Source organism: Vicugna pacos, unplaced genomic scaffold (assembly GCF_048564905.1).
Source record: "Vicugna pacos unplaced genomic scaffold, VicPac4 SAC-SAT, whole genome shotgun sequence".
Taxonomy (NCBI): Eukaryota; Metazoa; Chordata; class Mammalia; order Artiodactyla; family Camelidae; genus Vicugna; species Vicugna pacos.
In genome coordinates, this window is record NW_027328721.1 from 17,724,503 (window position 1) to 17,745,667 (window position 21,165).

The window sequence follows — 21,165 nt, forward strand, 5'->3', positions numbered from 1 at the left end:
GTACTAAATTGCAGATAATATTTAAGATTTTTTTCCCCTTAGTTTTGATGTTACTTGCTTTTAAATGACAGGGGATAAAATACCCACAGGAGTCTGAATCTTGGAAGCAAAGCTTGAGAGTCTTCAAAGCCATGTAATTTAAACCTGTGAATTTCTGTAATCTAACTCAGTATAGGCAGTGAACCTATTGAACAGTTGTTTAAAAATAAATCTCAGAAATTGTTTAAAAATGGCAAGTTTTATTTCTTTTATAATGATCACTTTATCTTTTAAAACAACAGGTGGTCAAGAATAACAAGACAGAAACCCCAGAGTTGGAATTATTTCCTCAATATTTTCTCTTCCTATGACAGCAGCCTGCCGCTTGGACACAGCAGTCTAACATCTGGATGAATATGTGTATGATGTTCCTGAGAATGTTTCCTCAACATTTACCAAGAGGTAACTTAAGAATGCAGCAAGAATACCATGTGTTTCCTTTAAAAAATATAAAACAAAATCCTCAAAGTCTGGTGCTCAAAGTCTGCTGCCACTGTACTAATAACACATTTCTATCTATTTTCACACAGAATCAATAAATCACTGTGGGGCTTAGATCTGTGGGCATGCACAAGACTAGATGGGATAGAGGCAAAATCTCAGCAGCACACTGAGAATGGTCCCATTTTGGTTTGTGAACATACAATGATATTGAGTAGAAGTAAATTATACATACTTTGTTTCCTTGAGAACAAGCCATTATAAGTTATGTGCTTGACCTAACTTACAGTCTGCCAGTCAATGACTACTCATGTCCACTCAGATTTCTAAGAAGTAGTTTCCTGGGCAGTATCATCTTTTTTTTTTTTTTAAGCAAAACATGATATATTCCTCGTGCTAGGTCCAAGGTGCCTTTAAAAAGAGATAATACAAAACAAAGGATATATTTTTGAAAATGACACATTTCCTCTGAAAAATATCAAACCTATCAAAACATATAAATAAGTTCTCATTTTAATGTATTACACGCAAAAATCTCCCTTTTGTTTCTCTGAAGTTAAATTTTATTTATGGCAGGACTTGCTCAATGCTTTTGCCTTGCAAATATTTGAAGTAGTTCTGAGTTCATCCATTTACACAAAAACTTCATGTTACTAGTGCCAGAATGTCATTATAATAGTATGCAAGAACTACCTATGGACCCAAACCAACCCTGTAAGTGGAATCCTTCCTTTGAAATTTAATAGGGTTTGTTTTATGTCTTAAAGGTTATGTTCAGATATTATATGGAGACTCTTTACACTGTTTGGTAAGAGTTATAGGAGAGCAGTAGACTCTGCCTAGCTAAACTTCATTTTCAGCGAACACATCAAAATCATGGAACAGAGAATTAAGAATCTCTATGAAACACTCTTGGTTTAATTTTCTATTGAATAATAGCTTTACATTGCTTTCATGTACCCATAGCACATATCTTTTAAAATTCTCTTTGAAAGGTAACAGGAGAGGCAAGATGTGTTGTTGCACTTTAAGTCAAGTATACTTTGTAACTCTTGCTGAGCCTAAATTTTTGCTGCTTCTGTAAATTCCACTAGATTTGTTGGTGCTGTTAAGATGCACAAAATTATGTATAATAAGTGGCTGCCTGCTTAATGAGTGATGCTACAAAAAGTGTCTAGAATTCAAATACATTTCTTATGTGGCTTAGGACAATAGAAATTGGACACTACACTTGCAAATGCTTCTGAATCCTAGAACTGGGTTGTTACTGTGTTACTGAGTTCAAAGATCATCCTGCTCACTGCACAGCAGGCCAGTAAATCAGGAGATGAGGTGTTGGGGCAAGAAATAGCGATTTTATTTGGAAAGCCAGCAGACAGAGGATGGCAGACCAACGTTTTGCAGAATCATGCTGCTCCAGTCAGAATATAGGCTCCTTTTATACAAAAAAAAAGGAGGGGGTGTGGTTGGTTGTTGCAAACTTCTTGCTGTCGGAATTCTTTGTTCTTGCAGCTATCCATGTGGGTCAGGTCTGGTGTCCCTGTAAACCTCCAACAAAACAAATATTATTTTCTATTCTGCAACTTATCTTTATGTGCGGAAGTGTTAATATCCTTAAAGGTCAGAGCCTTGAGAAAAGGCTCTCCTATTTACCAGACAGGCTAAAGGCAACATTGTTTTACAAAAGGTGCAGAGATAGGAAGAATAAGCCTAGAAAACAGAGAGCAGTGTTTAAAACTAAAGGAACAGATCCAATATAGAGTCAGATTTGTTCTCCATTACAATTATGGTAAAAATTTGTTCTTAATTTGAAATTTTATTTCTTACTAATTCATTGTGAAATCAATCATTAATCATTTTGAAGTTTATAAAAAATATGCTTTCTTGTTGTAATCTTATAACTAATCCTCTGATGTATAATTGGAGAAATTTGCTCTTTTCTTCAGGGATTATCTTCTGGTTGCCAATAGTAAATGACTTGTTTTGTTAGATGTTTAAAAATTGATCATAGTTGTGTTTTGTTCTCCATAACGTAGTTTTCATCTTTCTCATTACTCTTATTTATCAACTGTTTACTAGGCTGTTTTATTCCTTTTGAAGTGACAGGTATACAAACCTTGCCACAGTTACATTGACTTAAACATAGCCTTTTCAACAGACAAGGCTGCAAAAGTCATTGTTAGATGATTTTTCAGCCAGTTTTCAGTGAGTTAATTCTTTTTGAAAGCTCTGGAAAAGCAGATGATGCCAATACTTCATTTTTATTTTTTAGTAGGTGAAGACTCAAAGCACATTTAATGGAAGGAAAAAAGCTAAGTCACCATTAAATAGGTGGGAAATTACCTAGAGTGTATAATTGTACCCTAGATAGATGCATTATATTGATATGTTACATGTGCTTTTGTTTTGGGTTGTTCAGTAAACTATAACCTTCCGAAGGTAGAGATGACCATTTTAAACTACAGCTTTTGTCTCTAGATGTTGGCTGAAACCAGGGTTTAGCAGATTTTCTTAACAACCTACTTTTGCTTTCCATAATCTGTTGTCATTTCTTCTGCCTTCTCTTTTGAAGGATGTGGTTAGACTTTATATATTCTTCCTTTAGTCTTTACTCATTCCCCATGTTGCCACTCTTTGTTTCCACCTTGGGCCCTTTGAGAGCTCAAGGTCATCTGCTGTCCTTTTATTGCAGGCCATGATTCCCCCAACACACACTACCTTTTAATAGGGCTTTTTTTTTTTTTGTCATGGGAAGCCTTTTGGCTTCACTTTAAAGGTCTATTTGGCCATTTAGAGTCTATGCCAACTTCAAGTTTTAGTAAAAACTTCCTGTGTTAATTGTACCAGTGTGCCAGGTAATTGGGTCACTTAACGAGAGTGATGGGATTAATAATTCAAAGACAGTTTAAGAAAGCAGATCAGGTAAATCCAGTTAACTATCTGAAATTCAAGTCCAGTCCCATTTTAGCTCCCCCATTCTTACACTGAGTTGTGGCTTTGCTGTTGAGTGTGACCCAGCTGAAGGCAGCCAAGACACCAATGCCCACTGACATTTGCCACTTTTCAGGGGATCCAAATACTGCTTTTTGTTTTTGGGCCACTATGATTTCATTGTTCTCCCTTTCAAAGTTAAGTCTCACTCTTAAGACAACTGAGCCACCTACCTTCATTCTAAAGCTTTTAAAGTCTCTTTATAAAACTATTAAACCTATAATTCTCATTTCCTATCATTATTTACTAAAGTGGCCTGGCCTCCATTACTGAGAGGGGTGCTGTCATACTCATATCTGCCCTTTTCCTTATGTGGTCACTGTGACCATAGGAAATGTCCCCTCTCCAAGTGCGCTGTCAAAGCAGGTCTTAGCCTGTACAGGCTGCGTTAGTCAAATGCAGACCATCAAAGAAAGTCATGAATATCTGTCTCAGAGGCTGTGCATCACAGAGAAGGGCATGCACCTGTGGCTTATAGCAGTGAGGTGAGAGGATCTCAGGGTCCTGAAAAGACCTGAGTGTCAAAGCCATGTTTCATGTGTCTGGGGTTTTTGTCTTCAGTAATTATGCTGAAAGCCATATCTAGGATCTCAGTGGAAACTACAACTTTTAAAGTACTGTATGCACAGTTAGATATTTGTCACCTGAAATTTATTATAAAGTAACAGCAAATATCTTTTTTTAATAGAGTTTATTTTGGATTTATTTTAAAATAACATACACATGTTAAAAGAAACCTCAAGCAACACAAAGGTATATAGTGAAAATTCTGCCTTCCCATCTTTTGACCCCTGTCTTCCATTCTCTTCAGAGGTAGTGCTGTCAGTTGCTTATATTCTTTCTGACACATGCAGTAGGTTTTCATTGCACTGTGAATTTGGATTATACATAGTTTTAACCAATTCTGTAGTCCCTAGTTCTTTCTCTACTGTACCCTCCTTTGGTCACCGTAGAAAGGCAGTGTAGTGTCATGAGTTAAGAGCGCAGCCCCTGGAGCCATGCTGCCAAGAATCAAATCCTGGCTCTGACATCTGTTAGTTGAATAACCAAAGGCAAGTCACTTAACTCTCTTGTCACAGTTTTCTTATGAGTAAATGAGAAAAATAATAGTTTCTCCCTTAGGGTCATTTTAAGATTTAAATGAATTAACTTTGTGAGTGCCTTAGACAGGGTGAGCATCAACAAAAATGTATAGTTCTATTTGACATTTGGTTTTACATTTTCAGTTCCTAGTAAGCAGTCAAGTTCCATCTTGATCACAAGCCCACTTACTGAATTTCATACTACATACTAAAAAAATTTTTCTGTAAGCTCTTCAGAAAAATCTAAATCTCAATGAATTTTGGTTTGATATGTGTTAAGTCTTTTCTGATCTCCCCATAATCCTACATAACTCTTTTAGAGACACAGAGCTTATGTTTACAAAGTACACATTTTCCTTCCATCATTTTATGACCAGAATTACAAGTATTTCTGAATAACTGTAATATGCTAAATATGTCACATGAGTTATATAACTACAAGGACATTTTTAGTTGTCATTCATTTTTATATCTGCATTTGTTTCAAGATTAGTAGTTAAATTAACAAACCATTTCCTCCTCCATATACAGAATTGCCTCACTCTTCTGGATGATGTGGATCATAGATTGGAATATCTGAAAATCCAGGATGAGCAGCACCTGGTAATTGAAGGTACAAATGAAGGGGAAGAATTTAAAGGTTTAGTTACTCACTGATAATCCATTTTATAATTTTTCCAATTATTATTAGATCATTATATTTTTCATGGTAGTGAAAACCATGAAACCTTTATGTGATCCTATTGTAATACTATTTAAATTGCTTGAAAAGATAAATATGTCTACATTGATTGGCTGGCAATTGTGAGAACAGGAGTTAAAAACAGGTGAATTCAGTTATAAATTTACAAAGTTTTTTAAAAATTTCAAGCTGCCTCTTTAAGTTAAAGAGACTAGCAAGGAGGGTATAGCTCAGTGATAGAGCACATGCACACACACATATACACACACACCCCTACCCCCTAGCCCTCCCCCCCAAAAAATAAGGAGACTAAATTTGTTGCATAGTTAATGGTGCAGGCTTTCATTAATCAACACTGATCACTCACCAACAAAACTTAACTTGTATAAGCACAGATTTACACACTGGCATGCACATGTCACTGAAAACCTGGTGTGTCTTTTCTTATCACGATTCATGAAATATTGCTAACAGCTTTTGTATTAAAATTAATAATTACTCTGGCATGTGTCACAAGGTAAGAAAAAATTGTAATAGTTCTAATGTACTAAATTTAAGAGCTTTAATTAGTCTTATAGATGGTTGGGTATAAATTTTTAAAATATTTTCAAAAAAATTTAATGGAGGTACTAGGGGTTGAACCCAGGACCTGCATGCTAAGCATGCGCTCTACCACTGAGCTGTACCCCCCATCATTTAAGTATTTTACTTAAGGTACGTAACTGATGTATTAGCTTACTAATTAATTCTTATCAATGGCTATAAAGTCTCCAGTATAAACAACTGAAATGGTTTCAGAGTCAGTTACTAAAATTAACTTGATTTTTCTTCTCTAGTTTCTGGTTTAGAAATAAGAACTTTGTTTTTAAAAGTAATTGGGTGTGATTTGAATGGATAAGAAATTAACATTTTGCTATCTCTGTCTTTCCAGTTTGAAATAAAGATATGAGTTGGCCTGAGGAAATGTCCTTTATAGCAAACAGTAGTAAAATAGATAGACACAAGGGTAAGTCTCCAGTGTATTCTTTTTAAAGAAATTATCTTAAAATCATTCTTTTATTTTTTTTTCCTTCTCTCACTATTGAGGTGTTAACAACTTGTGGCTTTCTGGATCAAAAGTGATTAGGCCTCCTCTTTTCTTTTTCCTGAGGCATCAAATTTCTTTTTAACCTTGCAACTAAATAAGTATACATTTTTTTAAAGATACAATACTGGAAGAGAATTGTTTGAATGTTAGAAAACTGTTATAACAGCTAGAATCATTGCTGCTTCTAGATTACAAATAAGTATAGATATTATGATTGCCAATGATGCTCCATGAAAAACATCTACTTTAGCCTTGCAAGACCAGATAGAGAAATGCTAGCTCCATTTAGCTGATTGGAAGAGTCATAAAAATCATTGCACTGAATACAGCTAACTGGTTTATAACATTTAGCTACAACTAGGCATCAGTTCTCATATTGTTTGTTCCAGTTCTGAAAGAAAAGGGAGCCAATGGTCTGAGTAACCTGGGAAACACATGCTTCATGGATTCAAGCATCCAGTGTATTAGTTCATACAGCCACTGACACAGTATTTTCTCTCAGGGAGACGTCTTTATGAACTCAACAGGTAATTTTCTTGAGTCATTGACCACTCAACTGTTGTGACTTTGTTATAAATCCAATATTATCTAAATCTCCTCTTTCTTCACCCTGGGAGAGAAAAGTCTTAATCTTATTGGCTCTATTTAGTATGAAATAAGGACCAAGAGTTACTACTCTCATTTTGAAAAGATATTTTGATGTGAGAAAACAGATGCTAGGTAATTTTCTGCCATGTGATTGTAATTTAAAAATCTTTGGCAACAAATTTTCTTCTCAAACTTCTAGGACAAATCCCATTGGTATGAAGGGGCATATGGCTAAATGCTATGGGGATTTAGTACAGGAGCTTTGGAGTGGAACTCAAAAGAATGTCACCCCATGAAAGCTTCAGATGAGCATGTTAAAGTAATATAAAGGTATTTAAGTCCTAGATGGTTAAGTAATTATTTTTCTCTACTTTTAAGTCCTAGATGGTTAAGTAATTATTTTTCTCTACATGTTTTTTTATAGTTAGCTTTTTAGTTTTAATTTAATGTTTTTGGGTCCTTCACAAGGCATAAACTGGATGTCAGATAGTTTTACTTGTTCACATATATGCAAAATACTGCTACAGATGTAGTGGGTAGAAAAAGATCAAAAGTACAGTCTAAATTTAGAATGCCATTCACTTTACTAATTTATCAAGTGTCTTGTATGTACAGGAAACCTTCCTTTCTTAGTCCTTGACTATTACAGTGTTCTAACTGTAAGGTAGACCTCTGAGTCTAATGATTCTCAATCCATTTTTAACATTACTAAGATAATTAATTTTATCTATAGGGTAAAATGTAGCAGAAAGAATGTAATTAATGGATAGAAATTTGACATCAGTATCATATATGGTGACTTTTAGTGAAATTAGCATTATTTTTTATCTTTAAAAGCAAGACAAAAGCTTTTTAGGTCAAAAATTAATAATCATAGTAGGTTAAAATTGGCTACTTACAACTTACCAGCCACTTTTCTAATTACTTTATGTATATTAACTAATTTAATCTTCTAAATGACCCTATAATATAAAGTAGTGTTATTATCTTCACCATGTGGCTCAGGAAACAGGCTTTTAGCAGTTTAAATAGCTTGTCCAAAGCTGCAAGCTAGTATAAGTCCCCACAGGTAAACACAAGGCTATCTTGCCTCTAATAATAAAAGTTAGGATGCAACAAGACCAGCAAAGCTAACTGTAAAAGAAATAGTATAAGGGATCTTTTGGTGTGAGAAAATGCTATTTTAATATTTCTGTCTTAAGTAGCATCTGTGTACCTAAAGAAATGTTTGCTCACATGATACTAAACTGGAACCCAGTATTGGCCATAATACTTTTTAGAGGGAGAAGAGGGGTCATCTGAGATTAAGATTAGAAAGATTTCATGATTATCTAAAATATATTTGCTGAAATAGACACAGACTAAATACTATTTACCTTCTTCTAATGCTCAGATTGAATTATGGGCATGTTCATTCTAAATTTTATAGATATATAGATATATACATATATAGAGATATAGAGATAGCAAGTAATGAGTTTGATTCCTCTTATATTTATAGTGGACCATAGCAACATATGCTCCCCAATTTAATGGGTTCCAGCAACAGGACTCCCAGGAACTTCTGGCTTTTCTCTTGGATGGTCTTCATGAAGATCTCATCTGAGTGCATGAGAAGCCATACGTGGAGCTGAAGGGCAGTGATGGCCAACCAGACTGGGGTGTAGCTGCAGAGGTTGGTCAGTATGGAAGAAAAGTTAATTGTTTTCTGGGAAAAAGGCCATTTATGGTCAGTAGTAATCAGGTTTCTGGATGGTAAGCAACAGGGAAAGATAACTGATGACCTGCAGCTCGCTGAGGTGTAGTGTTGGCCGTTCACATGGAGCAGGTATCTGCATGCACATTCAGTACATTCCAAGTTCTAGGTAAGTGACCTTATCATTGGTTGTGAGATGCTTAGAGAGCTGTAACTTGGTTTGTAAAACTCCCTGTAATGCATCCATTTTACAAAGAACATACTTTATTCACATGATGTAAAAATATAGTATGACCAATTTTATTAGAAACAATATGAAATTATATACACAGTTTATATGCAACATTGGCAAAGTAAGCTGACAACCCATAACATTAGATTTCACCCTTTTCAAGGAAGGGATGAAAATTCTCACAAAGAACCACTTGAAAAATGTAATTTTTCTTTCATTGTATTTTAACTTTGTAGTTTTTAATAAAAAATCTTTATGTTATGAAAATACAAACTCCTCAAGAGTTACTGTTAATTTTCTTGTACATCTTCTGAGGAGGTGAGTAGGCTACTTTGTTCCTGACCGTGAAATGTTAATTAAATGCCAGTTTCAAATGTTCCATGGAAAATCATGGCCAAAACTTAGCAATATGTCTCTTCTTTATATATTTTTTTAAAAATCATGATTTTTTTTCCATTTTGTCTGGTTAAAATCTTATGAAGACAGACCAGTAACCTAGATCTCTCTTGCTGTCCTGCCTCCTATTTCTAGTAATAAACTAGGAAACCCAGGCACTATGTAAAGATCAGGCCCATCAGAAATGTATGACACATTAATACACTTTCCCCCTTCTTCCTGCAGTGTGTATTGCCTTGGATGATGAAGCAGTCACCTGCCAGGTCCCTCTGTGTGAAGATCTGAGATGTCTGCTGTCTGGTCCTGATCATCCTGATGCTGCCAACAATCCAAGATCTAAGTATTTTCTTGCCTGGGGAGCTGAGGCATTCACTTCCGGTCAGCATTACTGGGAGGTGGCAGACTGTGATAACTTGACAATTGGGGTTTGTAATGATTCTCGGACAAGGAAGTATGACATGGTGGTTGACTTAGGGAATTTTTCTCCTTTTTTGTATCAAAGAGAACAATCAGTGCTGTCTCTTTACCTCCTCACCTCCTCCCCACCATTACCTCAGTATTTACCTCAATATGTCAAAAGGCCTCTCGGCCACATAGGGGTGCTCCTAGATTATGAAGGTGGTGTGGTGAGCTTTGTCAATGTGGCCAGCAGTTCCCTCATTTGTAGTTTTCTCATACTCCTTCTCATCTCCTCTGAAGCCTTTTCTTTGCTCTGGACACCCATGATCAGGGACAAGTGAGAAATCTGACCATAGGCATCAGGAATGTCAATGACTGAGATCACTAAGTTAGTGCCTGCCTGATTTTCTTTAACTTCACCTTCCTTTGTGAAATGTATTGATTGATTTTAAAGGGTTGATATGTTAATTGTTTAAATTCCATTTTCTTTAAATAAAAATAATATCTCTTGAAACACTGTGTGATCTTTATTCTATGTCTTGGTATTTCACTTGATTTTGAGGGAGGCTGGAGGTAACAGAAGACCTTGGGTGTGTTTCCCCAGCTTAATAGATTAAGGCAAGAGCACAGGTTTCTTCTCAAGAGCAGACTTGGAATTCTCTTCTCCTTGTTGTGCATCTTATAAATTATGCTCCTTCATCAAATCTCAGTTTTAAAATCTCCTTCATGGTATTATTGTTAACCTCTGGACTAAATGAGTCCATCTTGTTGTAGGGTCTCAGCACACCTTATACTTCTCTTTTTTAAAACTCAGAACCTACTATTGGCCTTTCCATGTAGTTGATATATTAGAAGAAGGTTTATATCAACATTATGGATAGATATATTCCAAAGAAATAGCAAAGACCTGCCTGCTGGAAATATATCTGAGTAAATTAATACATGTACAAGGTCATGAATAAAAACATGCTGTATCACTGTTAAAAAGCTCATTAAATGTAAGTGTAATCAGATGGGAAAATGGGGGGATACTATGTAACAGAAATGTGAATTAGGCCACTGCCATGTGATTCCCATCTACCTATGATCCAACAACATCTCTTCTGGGTATTTGAGAAACTACCACCAACTAGGAAAGGTACATACACCCTAATGTTTATTGCAGTGTGATTTCCTGTGCCCCTTTATCCGAAGTTAAGTAGGTATTTTTCCCTGTCCTGTGTTGCAGAGATATGTATTGAAGAACTCAGTGCAGAAATTGCTGGACGAAGCTACCTATGTTCATAAGATTCAAATTCACATACTTCTTCAGGTGTGTGGGCTAATCCTCCCCAGGCAGTAGGCAAGAGAGGCCAGGACCTCTGAAAGATGGACATAGAGCAGACTTGAGAAGAAAAGCAGTACTAGCCATGGGGATTCAGAGACGCAGGTCTGAATCAGGCTTCCACACATCACCACGCCACCTGCAACAGAATCATCAGTTTACGTGGGTTTTTTTGCAAAAGTACAATTATAAGTATATTATTTTTTAAATTGTAGTTCCATTACATAAATACAACATGTAACCTTGTTCCATATTAGTATATAAAGAGAATGTCTTTTCAGCCTCTACTAAATATTGCAATGTATACATGTTAACAGTTTCCTTGACCATTCAATTATTGACAGACTATTTTTAGTAAGATTTTAATCTTATTTAAGAATATTTTTAGATTTATAGAACGGTTGCAAATATAGTACCAAAAGGATATATCATTCACCAAGTTTTAATTTTCTTTAATGTTATTTTCTTGCATTTTCATGGTTTATCAAAACTAAGAACTCAGATTGTACATTCTACTCTCGACCTCCAGATATTATTCAGATTTCACTTGTTTTTCTATTAATGTCCTATTTCTACTCCAGAATCCAATCCATATGCCACACTGCACAATTGTCATGTCTCCTTACTATCCTTTTGATCTTTCCATGTTTTTCATGAACTTCACAGTTTTGAGAAGTACTGGTCAGGTATTCTGTAACTGTCCTTCAATTTTGAACTTTTTTATATTTTTATGACTGATTTGGGCTTATAAACTTTTGGGAGGAAGAGCAGTGTTGAAGCACCCTACTCTTCATATCAAGTCAGAGTCCCCACATGACACCACTGGTGACATTAAACTTGATCACTTGGTCATGGACCTCTGTACCAGATTTCTTCATTGAAAGTTCCATTTCACTTTCCCTACTTTATTCTGTGCACTCAAGTCACTAACTGCAGGCCACCCTCAAAGGAAAATAGGTGAATATATATGGTTTGGAATTTCTTCAATAATAAATTCAACAGAATTTTACAGGTTTACCAATAGTTAGCAGTTATCAAAGTGATAAGTAAATATCTTTTACATCCTTCTTTTTATTATATATTGGGTGGGTGAGGGGCAGGATAAATCTCCATGCTGGCCACAGGTGTTCTTACACTGAAATCTTGCTTTAAAATTCAAAAGTTTATCAATTAATAAAATAAAGCACTTTCTTCATTACAGAATATATTTAAACATACCTCAGGAAACAGATTTCCATGTTTTCAAATACACTTGTTAAACAACTTAACTGATAAAATAACCTTTGTAACCTCTTTGGTAAGTTAAAAATAAAAGTCCTTCATTTTTCACTGAACTAGAATAACTCATAAAATTTATATGGAATCACAAAAGACCTAGAATTGGCAAAGCATTACTGAAGAAAGAGAAAGAGGCTGGAGGAATAACTCTCCCAGACTTCAGACAATACTACAGAGCTGCAGTAATCAAAACAGCATGGTACTGCTACAAAAACAGACATGTAGATCAATGGAACAAAACAGAGAGCCAAGAAATGAATCCACAGACTTGGTCAATTAATCTCTGACAAAGGAGACAAGAACATACAATGGAATTAAGACAGTCTCTTCAGCAAATGGTGTTGGGAAAACTGGACAGCAACATATGAATCAATGAAGTTATAATAATCCCTCACACCTTACACAAAAATGAACTCAAAATGGATCAAAGACTTAAACATAAGACAAGATGCAATAAACCTCCTAGAAGAAAATATAGGCAAAATATTATCTCACATACATTTCAGCAGTGTTCTTCTAGGACAGTCTACCCAAGCAATAGAAATAAAAGCAAGAATAAACATGTGGGACCTAATTAAACTTACAAGCTTTTGAACAGCAAAGGAAACCATAAAGAAAACAAAGTGACAACCTAGGGAATGGGAAAAAATATTTGCAGAAGATGAAACCAACAAGGGCTTGATCTTGAAAATATATAAACAGTTTCTATGACTTAGTAAGAAAAAAAAAAAACCCAATCCATAAATGAGCAGAAGACCTAAACAAGCATTTCTCCAATGAAGACGTACAAATGACCAATAGGCACATGAAAAAGTGCTCAATAACACTAATTGTAACAGAATTGCAAATCAAAACTAAAATGAGGTATCACCTCACACCAGTCAGGATGGACATCATTCAAAAGTCCATGAATGATAAATGTTGGGGAGGCTGTGGGGAAAAGGGAACCCTCCTACACTGCTGGTGGGAATGCAGTTTGGTGCAGCCATTGTGGAAAACAGTATGGAGATTACTCAAAAGACTAAAAATAGACTTAACATATGACCCAGCAATCCCACTCCTGGGCATATATCCAGAAGGAACCCTAATTGAAAAAGACACTTGCACCCCAATGTTCACATGAGTACTATTTACAATAGCCAAGACATGGAAACAGCCTAAATGTCCATCAACAGATGACCAGGTAAAGAAGTTGTGGTACAGATATGCAATGAAATATTATTCAGCCATAAAAATGACAACATAATGTCAGTTGCAGCAACATGGATGTTCCTGGAGAATGTCACTTTAAGTGAAGTTAAGCCAGAAAAAGAAAGAAAACTACCATATATCACTCATATGTGGAATCTAAAAAAAAAAATAGAAGACAAATAAATATAAAACAGAAACAGACACACAGACATAGAATACAAATTTGTCATTGCCAGTGGGAAGGGGAGTGGGAAGGGACAGACTAGGAGTTTGAGATTTGCAGATAATGACAAGTAAATATAGAATATATAAACAAGTTTACACTGTATAGCACAGGGAAATTTATTCAAGATCTTCTGGTAGCTCATGGTGAAAAATAATATAAAAATGAATATATGTATATTCATGTATGACTGAAAACTTGTGCTGTAGACAAGAAATTGACACAACATTGTAAACTGACTATAACTCAATAAAAAAAAACTTAAAAAGCAATCATATTTTAAATGGCATTAGAAATAAATAAAACATTTAGGAATAAATCAAATTAAGTAGATAAAATATCCATACACCTAAAATGACAAAACGGTAATGAGCAAACTGAGAAAAACAGAAACAATGTTAACAGTTTCCATGGTTATGAATTTGAAGAATAATACTGAAAAATGCCTATACCACTCAAAGCTGTCTATAGATTCAATGCAATCTTTATCAAAACTCATATGACTTTTACACAGAAATAGAGAAAGCAATCCTAAAACTTGTATGGAACCACAAAACACCCCTAATGTCAAGTCAACCTGGTTAAGAACAAATCTAGACATATCACACTCCCTAATTTCAAATTTTATTACAAAGCTATAGTAATCAAAATGGTAGGTAATGGCGAAAAACAGAGACCAAGTCCAATGAAACAATCAGAGTTCAGAAATAAACCCATCCAAATGCAGTCAACAAATATTTCACAAGGGAGCCAAGAAGAAGTAATGGGGAAAATACAGTCTTTTCAATAAACTGCACGGGAAAAACTGGATAATGACCTACAGATGAACACAACTGGACCCTGTTCTTGCAGCACTCACAAAAGTTAACTCAAAGTGGACTGAAGGCTTAAATGTAAGACTTAAAACTGTAAAACTACTTGAAGAAAACATAAAGATAAAGCTCCCTAGTGTGGTTTTGGCAAATATCTTTTGGATATGACACCAAAGTTACAAGAAACAAAAGCAAAAATAAGCAACTGAAGCTACAGCAAACTTAAAAAAAAAATTCATAGCAAAATAATCAGCAAATTAGAAGCAGCTGCAGAACAGAGAACATATACACAAACCATTTTTTCATTTTTTAACCAAAAAAACATTTTTGATAAACTATGTAAGTAACTCATAAAATACTAGCAATCAAATAAAAAATTCAAATTAAAAATGGGTTAAAGGACTTGAGTAGACTTTCTTTTCCCAAAAAAAAAGACATACAAATCACCAACAGATATTGAAAATATACTAATCATCAGGGAAATGCAAACCCAAACCACAATGAAACAGCACATCACACCTATTAGAATGACCATTATAAAAAATAAAAAACAAATATTTGCAAGAATATGAAAAAAAGGTAACTCATGCACTTTTTGGGTGGAAATGTAAATTGGTACAGTCGAATGAAAGTAAGAGACTTAAACTGGACTCCATCTTACACTATTCACAAAAATTAACTCACAATAGATTAAAGAGTCAACTGTATGACTTGAAACCATAAAACTCCTAAAAAATCATAGAGGAAATTCTCCTTGACCTTGGTCTTGGGAATAATGATTTTTTGGATATGACTCCACAGGACAGGCAACAAAAGCAAAAGCAAAAAGAAACAAGTGGGACTAAGTCAATGTAAAAATCTTTAGCATAGGAAAAAAATTGAAAAAATTAAAAGGCATCCCATGGAATGGGAGCAACTATTAGCGAACCATCTTTTGATGAATGGTAGTTACTCAAGTATATAAATAAATCATACAACTTAACAACCAAAAAAAAATCTAAGTTAAAAATACTGGCTCTGAATAGACAAATTTTCCAAAGAAGACATACAAATGTACAACATGAAAAGCTGTTCAATGTCATTAATCATCAGGGGAATGCAAATCAAAACCACGAGACCATCTCTCACCTGTTACAATGGATATAGTCAAAAAAGACAAGTGATTACAAGTATTGGCAAGGATGTGGAGAAAAGAAAATCCTCGTGGATTGTTGGTAAAAATGTAAATTACCACACCCACTATGAAAAGCAGTTTGGAGGTTCTGCCAAAAATTAAAAGTAGTATTAAGCTGTCCCAGCACCATCTGTCAAAGAGACTGTCCTTTGGCCGCTGAATGTGCTTTAGTCCCATCTCAAATATCCATTGACATTTTATACCTGTGTTTACTACTGGGTAGTCTGTTCTATTCCTTTGTTAGACTACGTGTGTATTTTAATACCAGCATCATGGTGTCTCATGACTATAGCACTATGATATAGTTTTAAAGCAGAAAGTGTGATGGCTCCCAGTTTATTCCTTCTCAGGCTTGCTTTGGTATTTGGGTCTTTTGTGGTCACATCAAAAAATTTTAAGATGGACTTCTATCTTTGAAAAATATTATTGGAATATTGATAGAAATTGCACTGAACCTATAAATGCCTTTATGTAGTATGGACATTTTAGCATTAATTCTTCTGGTCCATTAACCATACATCTGGTCCAGTATATCTTTCTACTTGTTTTGACTTCTTCAATTTTTTCCATAAGAGTCTAATTATAGGTTTTAAAGTACAAATTTTTCACTTCCTCAGTTAAGTTTATTTTTAAGTATTTTATTGGTTTTAAGGCTATTTTGAAAGGGGAAAGTCTAGTGTCTTCAACAAATGATGTTGGTTACACTGGAAAACCACATGCAGAAAAATGAAATTGGACAGCTATCTTCTACCACTCAGAAATATAACTTAAAATGGATTAAAGACTGAGAGGTAAGATCTGACACTACAAAACTCCTAGAGGAAAACATAGAGGAGAAGCTACTTAACACGGGCTTGGGCAATAATTTTGGGATATGACCCCAAAAACACAAGTCAGAAAAGCAAATATCAACAGGTGGGACTACATCAAACTAAAAAGCTCCTGCACAGCAAAAGTAACAATCAGCAAAATATAAAGCCTAATACAGAGTAGGACAGAATCTCTGCAAATCATATATGGGATGAGGAGTTAATATCAAAGCATATGTGGACCTCATACAACACAATAGCAAAAAAAAAAAAAAAAAGCCAAACATCCAATATAAAAAATGGGCAGTAAAATTAAATCTATATTTTTCCAAAGACACCCAAATACACAAAAGGTACATGAAAAGGTGTGCAACATCACTAACAATTAGGTAAATGCAAATCGAAACTGGAATGAGATATCCCCTCCCTCCTGTCAGAATGATCATCAACAAGAAGACAAGAGACAAGTGCTGGCCAGGATGAGGACAAAAGGAAACCCCTGTGCACTGTCGGTGGGGATGTAACCTGGCTCAGCCATTATGGAAAAGCTACAGAGGTTACCCAAAACTTAAAGACAGAGCTACCATATGCTCCAGCAGTCCTCCTTCCTGGTGAGCATCTGAAGGGAGTGAAAACAGGGTATTGAAAAGATAGCTGCACTTGCATGTTTATTATAATGTTATTCACAACAGCCAAGATATGGAAATGACCTGAGTGTACAACAATGGATGAACAGATAAAGAAGAAGTAGCATTTATACAGAATGGAATATTATTCTGCATTGAGAAAAGGAAATTCTGCCATTTGTAATATTACAGATGGACATTGAGGGCTTTATGCTTGATGAACTAGACAGAGAAAGATAAATGTAAGATACCAGGTATACATGTAAAAAAACAAACAAACTCTTAGAAACAAAGTAGAATGGTGTTGGGGTGGAGGAACTGTGGAGACATTAAAGGGTACAAACTTGCAACCTGAAGATAAATAAGTCATGCAGATCAAATGCACAGCACAGTGATTACAGAAAACAGTGATGTATCAGTCTTCAAAGTTGCTAAGATACTATCTTGTGAATGTTCTTGTCATAAAAAATAAAGAAAATTTTACTTGTGAGTCATGTGAGAGGTGTTAGTTAAAGCTGTTTGTGGTCACATTGCTGTATGTAAGTGGATCAAATCAACACACTGCAGACTGAAAGAAGAAAAAGTAGAACTGCATGATTTCACTTACACATGTAATCTAAAAAAGCCAAATTCACATAAACAGAGAACAGAGTGGTGGTTGTCAGGGCCTGGGAGTCAGGAAGTGAGAAGATGCTCAAAGAGCACAAGTGTCCAGGTTTAAGATGAGTGAGTTCTGGGAAATCTCACGAACAGTACTGTGACTACAGCTAACAATGCTGTATTATTTATCTGAAAGTTGCTGAGAGCAGATCTCAAAAATTCTCACCACAAAAGGGAATTAGGTGAGTTTATGGAAGCAGCCTTACTATGAAAATCACTCACAACATATATGTGTATCAAGTCGCCACATTACTTACTGCTAGGGCTGTGTCCTGGGTCACTGTCTAAGAAGCATTTCACCGGAGATGTCTCTCAGGACTCAGACTTCAGGTAGTCTGTTTCACTTCATGGGTGAACATATTCAAATGGCCTGTGTATAAAATAAAAATATAATGACTAATAGTTCATTGTGAATGGCTCCCAGAATGTGTTTTAAAATTTTTGTTCCCATGCTTACATTTCACACTACTGTAACAAAATCAAATATGAGCCATCACAAATGGCACATTAGAACAATGATAACAGAGTCCTGAACACAAAGATTCAATGTTTCTTTCTGGTGTTTTCTAATCAGAAGTGTTTTTAAAAATATTTGAACTCACCAGTTCCTAGGTGACAGCTGAAAGTGACAAAATCAGAGAACCCAAAATGGCAGATGATCCTGTATGTGATTATAGATGTTGCTACATTTTATGCCAGAAATTAATTATCTATTAGAAAGTTTCATTAAAAACTTGAAGCTCAAACCCTGGAATGCTTCCCAATTTTGTTAAACTCATGTTATTATAATGTCCGTGTCCATTTAGCTGATGAGGTAGGTGAAGATAAAAAGTGATCTGTTCCTCTGTGTTTAGTACAATTAAAATAACTAACAACAATTATACAATGCTTTGAAGAATTCAGGTTAGATCTGGAATACAGATGGAGATATGAAAATGCTTTTCCTTGCTCTATGCATGAGTAGTAGCCCATCATGTACAAATACGTCAGATGACAAGGTATCTTCATGTTAAAAAAAAATACCATCACCACAAAGGAAAGCTTTACTGATTGTACTGAAAATAAAAGGAAAAAAATAGAATTGGAAAAAGATCATGTTGACATAAAAATGCTTATGGTCACAGATACTATAGAGGAGCAACTGTGGCAGATGTATGAAGATGTAGAAGCTATCACTCCTCCACTGAATATCATTACACCAAATTGTGACTTAATCATTTCATAAACTTGACAGACATTTCTGCTTCTATAATTTAAAATATAACCTTTAAAATACTGTATAATGAGAAGTGTGATATTCTAATATCTGTTCTAAGAAGTGAGTTAGACACACATAAGAATAGCCAATGCTCAGAAAGATCACATGCAATCAGTTACCACCCCATGCAAATTAATGGCATTTAGCAGATATTCATATATGTGTGCATACATAAAATGTGTATTGGTATATATATAAATCAAGTAGAACATTATATTATAATCTAATGTAAAATTGTATCAGCAAAAGCACTGTGCTGATATGTGTCTTGGTGTAAACAGATTACAATTTTTTATTGAGTTATCATAATGGGATAACATTGTGAACCAAGTAGAAATTGTAAAAAAAGTTATCCAAAAAAAAAAAAAAACCTGACTACATGAAAAGATGCACAGTTACTATAAGGCCTCTTTCCTTATTTACTATCAGTGTCAGAAAGTCACTTGGAATAGGTTAGGAGAATTAAAAACTCTGACAAGACACAAGAATGCACTCTCTGTTAAAGAAAATAAACCAAAGGAAAAACCGAATGGACAGTTAAGATCCTACAGATAAAAATATCAATTTTATGGGAAATAGGCTTAAAATAAAAAATAAGGAGATTATAGTCTGTCACCTTTTGAATAAAGATATACATTAAGCTGAATACCTTCGTATTTTGCGCTTATGGAGAGAAAATGTATTTGCAATGAAAAAGCAGCTATTGTCCTGCCTTTTCAGTATTCTGAAGGTTTAGGTTTGAATATATTTCATCTTAAATGGTCTTAAGCACTATGCAGTGGTTGGTGTTTTTAAAAATACTACTGTGTTTGGAACTTCTGAAAGTGATTCAAAAAATTTTTAATTATTTTTTTTAATAATTTGGTAGTGGCCTGGATATTATTTTAACAAGACTACTCACCCTGGAATGCTGCAAGTTTTTTTCAATGAGTTTATATTTACACATATTTAAGATTGTCACTATATTTTGAGAAAACGTCAACCGTGGCAGTATTTTGACTTGAAAACGAGATAAGCTGAGAAGTATATTTTACGTATAAAATAAATGATTACATTCCTTTAAAGACAGGAAAGTAAAAGCATAATAAACTCTGACTTCGACACACTTAAAATATACAAGTTAACATAATGTGTTTTTACACACTTCTCTTTAACTCTTTCATTACTTTCTCAGCCCCTTTCTCATTACACCCGCGTCCCCGCTCCTGACCCGCGCTGTACACACCTCCGATCACACGGGGGAGGGGGAACCCGGGCGGCGAGGACCAGGGGCGTGAACACCCCCGCGGCCCGGATGGACACGGACACTCACCCGCTCCCGGAGGGCGATGAGAATAGTCGAAGCGGGCCCGACAGCACACCCGTCACCTCCTGCCCGGCCGGGGTCCCAGCTCGGTCAGGTCCACACAAACCCCGGCAGGAAGCGGGCTCAGGCCGCGGGAAACCGGCATAACCTCAGACAGTGGGCGGGGAGCGTCCTTCTCCCGCAGACACGCGGGCCGCGCTGTCCCGGAACCGCCATGGCTGCCCCCGCTCCGTCCTGAGGAAAACAAGCTCCGCCCCCAGGGAAGACGCTGGCTGCTGACGCTGACTGCGCATGCGCACCACCACTTAAGACATGCTGACTTCGCGCGCCCCCTGTAGGCCCTCGAGGGCGGTGCAGGATACTCAGCACTCACTGTAGAACACGTGACCCCTCCCAGCTAAGATGCTAAATCACTGGAAATCTCAGTGCCCTGGCCTCTTTGTTGATGGCACTGGTGATGCTGTCATCCAGCCATGCCTGCTTTCTTGCCTGGCACATGCCTCAGTCCTTGGAATCCCGCCTGAATCATATTCTGTTCTGGAGTAAGAACAGGTGCCCAAGAATCTCAAAATACCTGACTTAGAAGATGATCAGGAACCCAAACTCAAATCTGGCAACTGCCTGGGGTCTTCTGAGGAGTGTGGTTTTCTCAGAATCATCTGCCCTGTGTCAGGAGCAGACCAAGCCTCAGGTAGCTTAAAGGGGCTATCATGCAGACAATGTTTTGGACAGTCCTCAGTTCTGACCTGCATGATCTTGAGACGCTTTTGTAACTCCTAACACTCTGTCTTCTCATACCTATAGTGATGGTTATTGACGACTAACTGAGTTATGCTCTTACAATGCGCAGGTGCTATTGTTCCTCAGATAA

General features: G+C 35.8%; 3 long non-coding RNA genes across 6 annotated transcripts; 2 read left to right on the top strand and 1 right to left on the bottom strand.

The window, feature by feature from the left end:
• Positions 1-301: 301 nt before the first annotated feature.
• On the top strand, positions 302-6,850 carry LOC140692115 (uncharacterized). Its single transcript, XR_012067669.1, has 4 exons — positions 302-441; positions 5,085-5,166; positions 6,167-6,241; positions 6,712-6,850. It is a non-coding gene; the product is annotated as an uncharacterized lncRNA (long non-coding RNA).
• LOC140692114 (uncharacterized) lies at positions 1,816-20,542 on the bottom strand. Of its 4 annotated transcripts, none has more exons than XR_012067668.1 (5): positions 20,301-20,542; positions 17,988-18,100; positions 10,938-11,096; positions 5,064-5,153; positions 1,816-2,020 (listed from the first exon to the last, which is right to left on the bottom strand). It is a non-coding gene; the product is annotated as an uncharacterized lncRNA (long non-coding RNA). The 4 variants fall into 4 exon arrangements; XR_012067666.1 differs by having other exon boundaries at positions 1,816-2,028; XR_012067667.1 differs by lacking the exon at positions 1,816-2,020 and adding an exon at positions 4,146-4,340.
• On the top strand, positions 7,108-9,644 carry LOC140692117 (uncharacterized). The gene is made up of 3 exons (XR_012067671.1): positions 7,108-7,240; positions 8,412-8,589; positions 9,460-9,644. It is a non-coding gene; the product is annotated as an uncharacterized lncRNA (long non-coding RNA).
• Positions 20,543-21,165: the final 623 nt, after the last annotated feature.